The 12,994-nt window shown below is 39.6% G+C and overlaps 1 long non-coding RNA gene across 1 annotated transcript in view; it reads left to right on the top strand.

Moving 5' to 3' along the window:
- The window catches only part of LOC131277441 (uncharacterized), an 87,732-nt gene extending 78,827 nt beyond the window's left edge, over positions 1 to 8,905 (top strand). Inside the window, exons 4-7 of the long non-coding RNA XR_009184616.2 lie at positions 5,753 to 5,814; positions 6,277 to 6,426; positions 6,702 to 6,855; positions 8,044 to 8,905. This is a non-coding gene — a long non-coding RNA (uncharacterized lncRNA). The remainder of the gene's footprint in view (positions 1 to 5,752; positions 5,815 to 6,276; positions 6,427 to 6,701; positions 6,856 to 8,043) is intronic.
- Positions 8,906 to 12,994: the final 4,089 nt, after the last annotated feature.

Here is a 12,994-nt window from a genome sequence, read left to right on the forward strand (position 1 = left end):
CAGGGAAGGGTCCTTCTGAGGGATACAGGCACACCCAGGTCCTATGATCATGACAGATGGCTCTGGAGTTCACTGCCTTGTCAGTGGAATTTGTGTTCCTGAGTGTGGAGTTGGATTCAGATGTGACCTCTCTATGCATGCTTCTTCTGTCACTTTTCCCTTACCTGTGATAGGTGCTGGGTTTGGTGTATGCTCAGGAGACTTGAATCTCTGGACTGTCTATATGCCAGCTGGGTCCTGAGCCTCAGCAGAGTTGCAACACCTACTCTCCTGTCCATTGGACTGCCCATGTCAACTAACAGGGAGGTGAGGATAGTCAACCACTGCACCAGGGAACCAAGAGAGTCTACAAATGCAAGTGAGAAAATTCCATCCATCAGCCATGTGGGATGTAAGCCCCCTTTTGATTTAAAGTTGGAGTGGACATGGCCATCCCAGGGTCCTCAGGATGCAGGCATAAAATAGAATGGATTTACTGGTATTCTCCTATAGAATTGTCATGACTCTAGCACTGGAAGAATTAAATCATTTCATTGATGTGACGACAGTGGCCATGGGAGTTGCCGAAGGCAGGGACGGGGGAAAAAGAGGTGTGATATTGGGGCATTTTCAGGACTTGGGAGTTCCCCTCAATGATATTGCGGGGACAGATGCAGGCATAATATAACCTGACATAACCCACTGAATGGACTGGGAGTGAGTGCAAACTACAAAATAAACTATAATCCATGCAGTGTAGCAATGCTCCAGAATGTGCCCTTCAAGTGCAATGAATGTACTGCCCTAATGAAAGAAGTTGTTGATTGGAAGGAGTGGGGGTGTGTGTGGAATGCAGTATATGGGAACCTTTATGTTTTTTAATGCAAAAATTTGTGTGATCTATGTATCTTTAAAATAAGAATGATAATAATAAAATATTTTTAAAAAACAAAACTAAATATTGCCCAACACATGGTTCTGAAGATCTTCTTAAGTTTTCTTCTACAAGTTTTATGTTCCTAGTTCTTTTAAGTCTTTATACGTTTCAGTTAATTTTTGTATATGATATGAGATAGTTGTCCTCCATCATACTTTTACATATGGATGCCCAGTTCTGCCAGCATCAGTTATTGAAGAGACCATTATTTCCCCATTGAGGGTACTTGGCATCCTTGGGAAAAATCAATTGGCCATAAAAGAGAAGGTCAATTTCTGAACTCTCACTTTGATTCCATTGATCTATATATTTATTCTTATGCCAGGACCATGTTTTTATGACCACTGCTGCTTTGTAATAAGTTTCAAGTCAAGAAAGGTGTATCCTCCAACTCTGTTTTTCATGATGGTTGTGACTTTTCAGGATAGCATATCCTTCCAAATAAATTTGATGATTGTCTTCCATTTCTGCAAAGCTGTTTATTGCAATTTTCATTGGGATTGCATTGAATCTATCATTCGTTTTTGGTAGAGTTGATACCTTGGCAATATTTAGCCTTCCAGTCCGTGAGCATGCAATGTCTTTCCCTTTATTAGGTCTTTGATTTCTGTTTGCAGTTTTGTAGTTCCCATACATAAGTTCTTTACAACCTTGGCTATATTTATTCTGAGATATTTGTTTTAATTGTAATTGGAAATGGATATTTTTCTTCATTTCCTCCTTGAAACGCTCATTACAATCGTTCATAAATATTACAAATTTGTGGGTGTTTATCTCATAGGACATCACTTTGCTCAATTTCTTTCTTGCTCTAGTATTTTTGTTGTGGAGTTATGAGGCTTTCTATACATGGAATCTTGTGGTTTGCAAATAGTGAAAATGTTACTTCTTCCTTTCCAATATGGATGACTTTGATTTATTTTTCTTCTCTGCTTGCTCTAGCTAGAATGTCCAGTACAGTGCTGAAGAGCAGTGGTGACAGCGGGCATCCTTGTTTTGCTCCAGATCTCAGAAGGAAAGCTTTCGATCTTTCACCATTCAGTATGATGTTGGGAGTGGTTTGTTTCATATATGCCTGTATTAGTTAGCCAAAGGGGTGCTGATGCAAAGTACCAAAAATCTTTTGGCTTTTATAAAGAGTAATTATTTGGGGATAAAAACTTACACTTATAAGGCCATACAGATTCCAACTCATGGCTGCTTTCCAACCAAAGCCAATTGCCATGTGTTGAGACAAGATGGTGGGTGTTCTCTGCCTCCTTCTTTCTTCCTCTTAAGGCTGCCGGCCCAGTTTCTTCCAATCTCAGCTTTATGCTGGCATAGGGCTTGTCTCTCTGGGCAGACAATCAGGAAATGACTCATCTCTCCTCGGGGCTCCGGAACTGACAAAGTTCTCTCTTCCTTGTCTTCTTCTCTCTTCCTGTGTGTTGTCTTGAGTAAGAGTCCTTTTGTACCAAGGGTGTGGGTACTCAAACATGAGTCACACCCTCCTGACTTGGTTGAATCAAAGCCCACATTTCACAGGTAAATCTTAAAAATATTTTTTTATTTATTTTTAGAAGATACTTAAGATTACACAAAATGTTTCATAAAAAACTATAAGGGATTCCCATATGCCCGACTCCCCACCCCTCCCACTTTTCCTCTCATGAACAACTTCTTTCATTAGTGTGGCACATTCATTGCAATTGATGAACCCACTTTGGAGCATTGCCACTAAGCATGGATTGTAGTTTACATTCTCTCCCACGCAATTCTGTAGGTTTTGGCAGGATATATAATGGTCTGTATCTGTCATTGCAGTGTCATTCAGGACAATTCCAAATCTTAACAGGTAATTTAGTTAAAGACCTCTGTGGTGAATCTAAGGCAATCAAAGTGGGTTACACTGAGGAACAGGCCCATTTACAAAATAATGTCTTTCGGGGTTTACAAACATAATGACACTTGGGAGGTCCATTGATTATTTCAAACTGCCACAGTGTTCATTCTCATGTAGAGGGCATTTCCTTTTATTCTTACTTTTCTAAGTGATTTTATGAGGAAAAGAAACAGGATTTTGTCACATGCCTTTTGCACATAAATTGAGATGATCATTTTTGTTCCCTTCTTTTTGTCAATATGGTGTATTATATTAACAGATTTTCTTTTCTTGCATAATGGGGACAATCCCACTCCTTTTTATGACTAAATAATATTGCACTGTATGTCTGTATATGCGTGTGTGTGTGTATACCATGTTTTCCTTATCTATTCATTAGTTGATTGATAATTTGAGTTCCTTCCATCTTTTCACAATTCTGAATAATGGCCTTATGAACACTGGTGTACAAACATCTTTTCATGACCCTGCTTTCATTTCTTTAAGGTATATATCTAGTGGTGGAATTGCCAGGTCATATGGTAGTTCTATACTTAGATCTCTCAGGAATCCCCAGTCTCTCTTCCATAGCCACTACACGATTTGACATTGCCACTGGCCTTGAAAGAGTGTTCCTATTTATCCTCATCCTCTCTACATGTTATTTTCTGTTTTTAATAGCAACCATTTTAGTGGATGTGAAAAGGTATCTCACTGTGGTTTCAATTTGCATTTTCCTAAAGGCAAATGGTGTTGACCATCTTTTCAAGGTCCTTCTGACCCTATGTTTATCTTCTGTGGAGAGCTGTCTTTTCAAATCATTCTCTGATTGGAGGTTTTTGATGTGGATTTCATCTCTTTACTTGTAACTGCTCTGTTGAGACTTTCTATCTTTTCTAGAGTCACTGTAGGTTGCTCATGTGTTTCTAGGAATGTATCTATTCCATCTAGGTTTCTAATTTGTTGGCATACAATTGTGTGCTCTTAAGATCTGTGACAGCTTGATGTTCTTTTGTGAATCTCAGAAGACCAAGTAATTAAACTAATACATGCCTGTGAGCGTGTGGTTCTTTGATTGGACTGCATGATTTCAGAAATAGACCCTCACATATATGTCGCATTGATTTTTGGCAAGTCTTCCAAGTCCACTCAATGGAGGAAAGAATAGCCTCAATAATGATGTTGGAGAACTGGATATCCATATGCAAAAGAGTGATGGAAGACCCTATCTCTTATCATATACACAAATTAACTGAAAGTCTATAAAGTCTTAGAAGAGCTAGAAACATTAAACTTTTAGAAGAAAACATAAAGATGGCCTTCAGCATCTTGTGTTAGGAAATGGTTTCTTAGAATTTGTACCGAAAGCACACATAGCAAAAGAAAATAGATGAATGAGACGTCGTGAAGTTTAAAACTTTTGTGCCTAAAATGACTTTGTCACAAAGACAAAAAGTCAACTAATTCCAGGGTAGAAAATATTTGTAAACCATATATCCAATAAGGGTTTTATATCTAGAATATATAAAGAACCCTAAACTCAACAAACAGTGAAAAACAACCCAATTAAAAAATTGGAAAAAGAAGTATATGTCCTTCAAAGAGGACATATAAATTTCCATAAAGCTGGTGAAAAGAGGTTCACCATCTTTAACTATTAGGATATGTTACTCAAAACCAAAATAAGATATCATTCCACACCTACTAGAATGACTGTTATAAAAAACAAAACTGAAAATAGCAAGTATTAGAGAGGATGTGGAAAAACAGTAGTACCCATTCATTTCTGGTCACAATGGTCACATAACAGCAGTTGGACCTCACAATATTGAGAATACATTCGCTCTGAAAATTCTGCGATGACCAGTTGGCATGGTTATCTTATGATACATATATGGCTCCTGGTTCTAACAGTCACTCTGTGCCCAGTGAGATTTGAAGTTGGTAGCAGGCAGAAAAGCGACCACGTTTCATTACTCTGGTTCATAGAGATGGGAAATCTCAATTGCTGCTTGAGAGATATGATCATTGACCTACTTAATTAATCCAATCCCCCCAAATATGGGTTTTTTTTCACAAAATATTCTTTTGTTTTTTTAGTTTATCTTCTCCAATTTGCCCTACAGACTTTTATATGTGTTTTATACTTTTCTCTTACTCTTGAATATATATATATATTAGGTCCTTCTGTCAAGCTCATTGCCTTAAAATGAATCTCCCTTTAGAGAAATTTAGTTTTTCTTATGATTTTCTGTATCTTTCATCTCTTCCTCATGGCCATGTCTATTCTGATCATATTTTTTTTTACCAAGGAATGATGTAGTCAGTTATTTATTTCAGATTATGTAGTAAATCTGGAATTGTAGTGATCAAAAGGGAGACATTTCACATGATGAGACGTCTGAAAGTTTGCTTTTTACAACTTCTATTCATCTTGAAATGTGTATATAACTCAGTATATGTGGGGTGTGTTCCTTCCATTCACATAATTAGTTTTCCAAATCTATAAAAACTTGAAAATCTAAATATCAATTTATGAACCAACATGCACATTTGCTTTTATACTTGTGGGTTAAGCTAAAATTTCCATTTTTATATAGTTATATATCAATGCTTTCACCTATCCATTGTCCTCCATAATGGTAAGTATTGGGAAAATAGAGGACATTTTCTCCACTGTGCATTGAATAGTCTTTCAATACACAGTGATATTCGGAAAATTAATTCAATTAAGTCACCGCAATTGATAGATAATCAAGTTCTTAGGCAGTTTCCACATTGAGAAAACATAATATATACAGATAAAAGAGAAATAAAATTTGCGCAGTGGATAGCCCAGTAGGTCAATTTTTGTTTGATAACAAACATCCATAAACAGAAGCACGTTTTAAGAGTCAAGCATTGTTACCTGAGTAATTCACAAGGTGCATCTCTAATACACTGATAGTTACTCTGTAATCTCCCATCTTCCACAGGTGATCCATTGGAGGAACTTCCTAATTCCAGGGCAGATGTGTAGAATCCATATGAGACCAAGGTAAGGCTTCCTTTCTTTGTTTGAAAATGATGTTTTGCTTTCTAGGTTTCTCTTTCAATCAAGTTCAGATTTGAAAACCTGATTATGTAGATAATAGAATTCAGGTACTGTCTGGGGTTAGTGGGCATGGGTAGACTCTCTAACCAACAGATACCTGGTGACAGAGAGGCTTCAGTTTTGGTGGCCTTGGGTGGAAGACTCAAAGATAGAAGACCTTTTCCTCAGTGACAAATTTTCCTCTTTGGATTAATAATTTTGGAATTGCCTGCCAAAAAGGAAGAGAAAGAAATAACTTTTAGGAAATTGTGCACCTTTTCAAATGGTGTCCTCTACTCTTGCTTTTGTGTTCTTTGACCATGGTTTCTCATCTGATTTTCTAGGGTAACTAAGAAAGCAAAAGATCTGTGTAAACAGTACACATCACAATCTGATCCTCATATGCTCTCCTTTCTTTCACTACAGGTGGCCTCAAGAACAAGAGAAAAAGATGTGTATTTGGGGATCTCTCACAGTCTGAAAATAGAAAAGGATGGAAATCTAGATGAATTCCATCCGTTTTTCCTTGCTGGTTTTAGTGGGGAGAACTGGTGTAATTCCTGATTCCATGTGAGGGTAAGAATTGAGGTGTGGTGAGAGAAACTGATCTCAAGTGTAAGAATTTGAACATTTCTGCAGTCCCTGGAAGCAACTGCATTCTACTTCAGTGGTATGGATTTGTTTAAATTGGAGTTAAGGGATGTCAATGAACAAGTCTACATCATGTTGTTGTATATCTGAGTATATATATGTGGGTGTGCTTTTATTTCTTCATACTAGACTGTGTTGTGTTTACACAGGAAAGTTATCACTGTCAACACTGACAACAAAATACTTCCTTTTGACCACAGCAAAATTTACTACAGTAACTCACTGAATTCTGATCAAGCCATATGTGGTGTCTGTGTTTACTACTCACATACATCAGATGGAAAACAGAGGCACAGAGACAACTGTCAACAATGTTACTAGCTTCTATGACTTAGAGCCAAGATATGTACCCAGGTATGTGGCCTGAATGTTAAAACTGTAAACATGCACTTAAAACTCAGACATGGGAATATTATACTACATACATGGGAATATTAGACAAAATTAGCATCTGTTTATGTGTTTGAAATTTTGCAAGCCTGCAGAATACCCAACCACTGCCCATTGTTACAAGATACTGCCAGTATAACATAACCTAGGGCCCTTTTCAAAGCATCTCACTGTAAATTTCCCATGCTTTTGGTCATCCACAGATCTAAGAGTTCAAGGTCAACACTTAAGACAAGAAAGTCAACATCTGTTAGAGTTGGGTCACTCTTTATTACCTGACTGGAATCTAATTATAACTGGAGAGATACTTTAGTATATTTCATAACATTATTTTCATAAGCCCATGAAATGCTCCAATCTGACAAGCCATGTGCTTTATATACAGCAGCATGTAAGAAATCAAAATCTCCCTGGGTTATTTTGTCCCCCAAAATTCTTTTTTTGCCTATGTCATTCTTTTCAAAGAGTCTTATCCACCTGGACTAGAGAACCTCTATGCTCAACCTATGCCTACTCTCCTGAATGAATGCTTATTGCCAGTGTAGAGTGCCAGATCATTTGATGAATATACACACGTAATAAAAAAGGAAGCCAAGAAGGAAAATAGTATATGAAAAAGAGCAGTTACTTTTAAATGTTAGGATTTTAATTTTCATATTTGATGACCTTTACAGTAACAGTTTACTGGTTAAATACAATAAAATATTGTGCCCAAAATTCAACAATCCAGTCCCCCAATTGAATTTAAGATTTCATTAAGTGATGACAAAAGCAGAGGCAGCATAAATGGATCTGTGTAAGGTGGTTTTGGAAGGTGTAAAGAAGCTATTGGAGGTTAGGCTATGCTTGCAGCCAGGTGGAGTTATGGAACACAGTGCCTTAATGCATATTTTAGTATTTACACATTTGTAGATTGTGTTTCTAATTACTTCAGATGCCTTAGTTAGAAATATAAGGAAACTTTTTCATATTTTCCCTGAACCTTTCCTTTACCTATCTTTTATTTTATTTTATATTTTCTGGTCATGAAACATCAGTAATGATCAACTTGATCTAATTTTTTCTTTGTGTTTTACATCACAAATTAATGTTTAGATGTTTTCAATAATAATACAAATTAGACATTTAAGGTGTTTCTTTGTTTTGTTGCAGCAAAGTCAAGGAGTACTGAATAACAGAGAAACCCAAATCCAGCACTCAGACATGGAGGAACATATTTATTACATGTGGGCCCAGAGAAGAGTCTATCTCCAAATTCTGAGCCCCATTTTTCATTTTCTGTAGGTTTATATAGGATTTCAGATGGGATTGGCATAAATCTTGCTCATTGGCTAATGCATTGCTAGGCAAAATTTTGCAGGCAGGGTTACAGAAGCAGAATGCCGGTGCAAGGCTGCACTTTTAAAGGCTGGTATACAGATGCAGGGGCAGGAATTACTTGTTAGATATTCTCCTGCTAGGCCATGTTTTCACAGACTGATGTACAGAAGCAGGGGGCAAGGGTTATTCATTTGATATTTTCCTACAAGGCCATATTTTCACAGGCTGATTTACAGAAGCAGGGGCAGAAGTGATTTGCTAGATATTTTTGTAATCTTTGTTAGGCTTTTTATTTCTCAACATTCCCCCCTCCCCCTTTGATGCCCCTAAAAGTTTTTCTATAGGGCATCACTCATGCTAAGTGGTTTATATTCTCCTATGGCCAGAACTCTTGCTGTTGCTCTCTAGATTACTGTTGTTTCAATGAACCTGATAAGGGCATTGACTGTGCAGGGGCCAAATGTGACTAACATGAGTAAAGTGATTAGGGGACCTGCTAGGGGCAGGAACCAAGAAGACCATTGTCTGAGATTCCAGCTCCATGACTCATCTGATTCCCTTTTTCTCCTCTGAATCTGGTTTCTTAGCTATTTTACTCTGGTATAAACTATTCCTGTTTGGTTGACATAGTAACAGCATTCTTCCCTGAGGAAGATGCATGTTCCTCCTTTTTCTGCTGTTAATAGGTCTAAGGCGCTCCTGTTTTGTGGGCTACTGTGGCTAGTGAGTTGACTTGGCTCTGGAGGGAGAGTATGGAGTCAGCAACCTGTCCTATGTCCTCATTTAATTCTCAGGAGAGTTTGTAATAAAAGTTGAAGGGAGAACCTAATCCTCCCAGTCCAGTTCCTATTTATGCAACTATACCTGCTCCTATAAGGGTGGCAGCAAGCAGCGTTTGTTTGGCCCACTCTTGGTGCGGGTTTAGGGCTTGTTCTACCACATGTTCAGTACATACTGACACTTGGTGTTAAGAACACCATGAAGCAATTCCCTGTCCAATTGGCTTCTAAGCATCTATATGCAGTGCTCCCACATAGGAAGAACAATCCTGAGAGATTACACTGGGTCAAGTTGTTTGCTAGGGTTTTACTGGCAGTACATAAGTTTGCAGGGATTGTCCCAACCAATTCTGATGTTAAATCAGAGTTTTTACCCAGATAGCAGGTTATATAGTTTTGATTGCCTTCTGAGAGAACTAGCTGGATGTTGAGGGCCATGGGGCCAATAGGGGCAACTTCATTTTTCATTTTAGCTAAGGTTTGTTTGGGGGTCCACCCTGGAGGAGATGGGGTGCCTACAAGGTTTTTCTCGAGAAGGGCAGGCACAGTCAACAGATGTTGGTGTCCAGGTGAGCGTTAAGGAGGAGGGTATTAGTGGTGTTGACTGGCTGCTCCACCTGCTGAATGGGGGCTATGAGCTGAGTAAGTTGGCGGAGTCCTTTGAGGTTCACCCTCTGATATAGATATTTGGGACCTTTGGCTAGTCAGATGAGTTTGGCTCAGACCTGTTTTAGGACTTTTTCCTGGACTTGGTTGTGCACTCCTCCCCCATCAGACATGTCTATTTGTGGGAGATAGGCCCAGCCTACAGTTTCCACTGGTTTACCCCAGGTTTTGCAGTTGGCCCAGTGCTTCATTATACCCATCCAGAACTTTTGCCCAGTTTCTGGACATAGGGTAAGAGTTTGGATATCATAACATTTTGTTGGCACATAAGTATGATGGTTAAAGGCAGGCACAGGAGACCATTGTTCCTTGAGCTGCTTTAGCCTCTGTATAGCAGTGGATACTATGGCCTTGTAGCACCCAGTACAGTGGGGTAAGCATTGGCAGTGGCCCCAAGCCAAGTAAAGAAAAACAACTTAAAATAGCAAAGCATCCTACAAGACTCAAGTACACTATTAAGATTAGTATCCTTTCAGCTACACTCCAGTCTCTGGGAGGTGTAGCTGCCAGTCTGAAACAGGAAGCTGAGCAGTCCAAAGAGTAGTAGGAACTGCAGGGAACAGGAGTACATCTAGTTGGGTGATGGTGATTCTCAGTGGCTCTGGGTTTTCAAGGGAAAGTCAGGTAGGGTGAGCTGTCCAGTAGTCTTGTTTTTCATTGATGTGTGCCCTTTTAACTCTAGTATGATGAATCCAAGGGGCAATACCTGAAACTTTAAGAGCAGTGTGGTTACAAAGATAACAGTATGTGGGCCATTCCAGGTAGGCTGGAAGGGCTCCTTTTTCTAGTCTTTTATCCAAATTAGGTCTCCAGGTAAGTGTGGGTGTACTGAGTGGCCTAATGAGATGGGAACTGAGACAGGACAGTTTTGTGTATTTGGGCCAGGGTTTATCCTTGTTGTTGGCTAAGTTCCCTTGAAGGAAAATATTAGGACTAGAGAAAGCAAAAGGGGTAAGAAAAGAAAAATGTAGTAGTAGTATTGATAGTGAATGTTTGCAAAAGAACCATGTGAGATCTAGGAGAAAGGATATACCTATAATGAGATTGTAAACTGAATATGAGGAGGAATATAGTATGAGTTCAAAGGCCAGTATGGTCAGGAGAGAGGGATAGAGAAAAGAAAGGACAAAAAATATAAAGAGTGAATTAAAGATAGAAAACAGAATAGAGGTATTAGAGATAAAAAGTCAGAAATATTGGAGGCTAACCAGGAGAGGTGGAATGTAAGAGAAACAATAAATGGTGGAGGATAGAAAGATGTGAAGGAAAGTGAATAGCATTGGTAGCCAAAATCACAGAAAAGAGGAACTTGAGGATGAGGAAGCCCAGCAAATAAGAAATGTTGCCTGCAACACCTAATATTAAAAAAAAAAAAGAAAAAAGATAATGAAAAAAAGGGAAAAAACAAGCAAGAAAAAGAGAAAGGAAAAAAAGAAAGAAGGGCCTTGGCAGGATAAAGAGGAAGGAAAAACAGTAAACAAATCCCCCCCCCAAAAAAGACCAGACAGTGCCTTAGGCAAGGAATCCTCTTTGCAATTGAATAAACTGCTTAGGAGTCTGACTTTCCCCTTTTCTCCCTTCCTCGATTCCCTCTCTCCCAGGGTAATATGAAGGCTGTGTAAGGGTGCCTATAGGAGATTCAAATGGGTCCCTGGTGAACCAACTCACCTCAGAAAATGTCTCTTAATTTCTTGAGAGAACTAAACCCATCCCTTGCCAGGGACCCTAAATATTATTGGAAGCCTGCAAAGCATGTCTTACTCTCCCTCTCAGGTGTGTTACAGGGGGACTAGTTAATTTTTTTACTCCACCTTCTCTCAGACCAAGTTTCCTATCTCCCCAGGGCATTTAGGTAAATCAGGATCTCTCAAGGGATTCACCTCTCCTCTCTTCCTAGCCTCTCCCCAAGTCAGCTGATATGCTCCTCCAAACTCAATAAAATGGGGGACCAGACAATTGAACCCACACTCCTTGGGCCCCTCTGCACCTCCCACCTAAACCCTCCCCCTCTTGGAGTTAGACCTTGGCAAGAGGGCTAGGACAGGGCTGGGTTTCTGGGAGGGCTGTGCTTGAGAAACAGAGGCCCAGGAGGATGTGGACTTGGGGTACATAAGTCTGTGAAATGTGGGTTGCAAGGGTTCAGGAAACACAGGCTTGGGGTTCATGCATTTGGGGAACGTGAGGCTTGGGAATGCTGGGGTGTGACTGGTAGTTCACAGGGAGCACTGTGGCCTTTAGCCCTAGGGGCAAGGGATTTACCTTCCCACCGCTTCTGAGTTCAGTGTTAGAAACCCACAGCTTTACCTTGAGGAAGCACTAATTTTGTTGCAGTATCTCTAGATTGATGTCCAGACACCTCCTGCTTTGTAGGTTCCCTAAAGAGCCCACTCTGGCAGGATTGCATCACCACTTAGCTGGTCTTTTGCAGGAGAGATGATGATGTACTTATTCGGTGCAGGAGAGATGAGGTGCACTTATTCGGACTCACATCTTGTACCGCCTCCCCTCTGTTTCTTATTTGTAAGCATTTCTTTGTAGTACTTTCTTTTCCCTCTCTTTATAAAAAAAAACAAACAAACCCATTTCTCCAACTTTCTCACCCTCTGTATTTTAACTTTGCACAGATTTCCAAATCTACCATGCATCTCGAATTAACTCATGCAACTCTGAATTGCCCAGGCAAACGTCATGCTGGAAGGCAGAAGCCTTGAACCACACTGTATGGAGGGGCTCCTGTGAAATTGTTTCTAGGCTGGGCTCTCCCCTCACAGGTTTTTTTCCTGCACAAGTTGCTCTGGAAATGCAAGTGTGTTCTCTTCCCTGGAGTTGGCTTCACTCTTTAGGAGGAGGAGCATATTTACATCAATGTGTTTTTTTCCTGGGAATACACAGAAGGAATTCAAAATGTAAAAAAAAAAAAAAAAAGAGGAAGAAGAGGAAAAGGAAATGTGAGTGTGGAGTGGTAGGATGAGGAGGGAAAGGAAAACAAGTTGACATGCACTCAGATGACTCTTACCTTTCTCTTTGACACTACAGGAAATTCAGCATTCCTGAAGAGTTTAGTGGAGTGGCTTCACTTGTGTGTGAACATGGAGGTGGAGATAAGAACTGGAAGGTAAAAATAAGTTCAGGCAAATGAAGGGCATCCTGAGAACATCTCCTCAGGGACTAGAAACCCTTTCCACATAAGCCCCAAGGTTGCTCAGTTATAGCTTCCCAAGACACCTTAATTTGGAGGAGAGGGCTCTAGCCCTGTTCAGGACCAAATTTTGACCTCCAATCCACTTAAGCTCAACCAAGTCCCTCCCTTTGTTACTGAGTTTGGTGAACACTGTCGA

Source organism: Dasypus novemcinctus, assembly GCF_030445035.2.
Source record: "Dasypus novemcinctus isolate mDasNov1 chromosome 21 unlocalized genomic scaffold, mDasNov1.1.hap2 SUPER_21_unloc_1, whole genome shotgun sequence".
Lineage (NCBI taxonomy): Eukaryota > Metazoa > Chordata > Mammalia > Cingulata > Dasypodidae > Dasypus > Dasypus novemcinctus.